This window comes from Oncorhynchus mykiss, chromosome 20 (assembly GCF_057628025.1).
Source record: "Oncorhynchus mykiss isolate SJ-2025 chromosome 20, ASM5762802v1, whole genome shotgun sequence".
Taxonomy (NCBI): domain Eukaryota; kingdom Metazoa; phylum Chordata; class Actinopteri; order Salmoniformes; family Salmonidae; genus Oncorhynchus; species Oncorhynchus mykiss.
Window position 1 is genome coordinate 4,908,936 of NC_143041.1, and position 1,638 is coordinate 4,910,573.

A 1,638-nucleotide genomic window follows, 5' to 3' on the forward strand; every position below is an offset into this window, starting at 1 on the left:
GCTCCTGTGGCGCAGTCGGTTAGCGTGTGGTACTTATACAGCAGTATGCAACGAAGCAATGCCGAGGTTGTGAGTTTGAGCCTCACCAGGAGCAAGTGCTTTTCTTGAACCCTCTACCTGTCTATTTCTTGTCTAGAAAAATAGGATTTATTCAATCTATTTCATAAGGAACTGGTATGTCATTGAGATTAAGAGTCTCATGCTCTACCGACTGAGCTAGCCAGGTACCTCAATGACAATATTGTATTGGTCCGAATATCATACAGCTCCGTTTGTGCAAAATATGGTGATCAGTGAGAGTGTTGTTAATGGATACTGTGGTGTAATCTGTGAGCGTGTTGTACTTATACAGCAGTATACAGCAATTAGATGACAGGCAGGTCAATTGTAGTACTGACTTGGACTGAATATCGTACAGATCTGTTGGTGCAAAATATGGTGATCAGTAAGCATGCTTTGCATAGCTCCTGTGGTTCAGTCGGTTTGCGCCTGGTACTTATACAGCAGTATGCAGCGCAGCAAATGCCGAGGTTGTGGGTTTGAGCCTCCCCAGGAGCAAGTATTCTTCTTGAACCCTCTCCCTGTCTATTTCTTGTCCAGAAAAGGAGCATTTATTCAATCTATTTCATAAGTAATTGGTATGTCATTGAGATAGCAGATCAGACTACAGGCACAGCTACGATTCAAGTCCATAGTCTTCTGCATTACCAGCAATGCCTGACACATCAGCAATGCAGGATGGCAAGCCTGCTCGAAAATCCAAGCGGTTGGCTTTTCGCGAAGTGAGTTGGTACATCGGCTGAGAAAATAATCACCCAACGTGGGGCTCGAACCCACGACCCTGAGATTAAGAGTCTCATGCTCTACCGACTGAGCTAGCCAGGTACCTCAATGGCAATATTGTATTGGTCCGAATATCGTACAGCTCCGTTTGTGCAAAATATGGTGATCAGTGAGAGTGTTGTTAATGGATACTGTGGTGTAATCTGTGAGCGTGTTGTACTTATACAGCAGTATACAGCAATTAGATGACAAGGTTGTGCGTTCAAGCTCCACCAGGAGCAAGTATTCTTCTTGAACCCTCTCCCTGTCTATTTCTTGTCCAGAAAAGGAGCATTTATTCAATCTATTTCATAAGTAATTGGTAAGTCATTGCGATAACAGGTCAGAGTGCAGGGACAGCTACTATTCAAAAGTATAGTCTTCTGCATTACCAGCAATGCCTGACACATCAGCAATGCAGGATGGCAAGCCTGCTCGAAAATCCAAGCGGTTGGCTTTTCGCGCAGTGATTTGGTACATCGGCTGAGAAAATAATCACCCAACGTGGGGCTCGAACCCACGACCCTGAGATTAAGAGTCTCATGCTCTACCTACTGAGCAAGCCAGGTACCTCAATGGTAATCTTGTATTGGTCCGAATATAGTACAGCTCCGTTTGTGCAAAATATGGTGATCAGTGAGAGTGTTGTTAATGGATACTGTGGTGTAATCTGTGAGCGTGTTGTACTTATACAGCAGTATACAGCAATTAGATGACAAGGTTGTGCGTTCAAGCTCCACCAGGAGCAAGTATTCTTCTTGAACCCTCTCCCTGTCTATTTTTTGTCCAGAAAAGGAGCATTTATTCAATCTATTT

At 44.0% G+C, this 1,638-nt stretch overlaps 1 non-coding gene across 1 annotated transcript; it reads left to right on the plus strand.

Annotated features, from left to right (window-relative positions):
* On the plus strand, window positions 1-94 carry trnai-uau (transfer RNA isoleucine (anticodon UAU)). Its single transcript has 2 exons — window positions 1-38; window positions 59-94. It is a non-coding gene; the product is annotated as a tRNA-Ile (tRNA).
* Window positions 95-1,638: the final 1,544 nt, after the last annotated feature.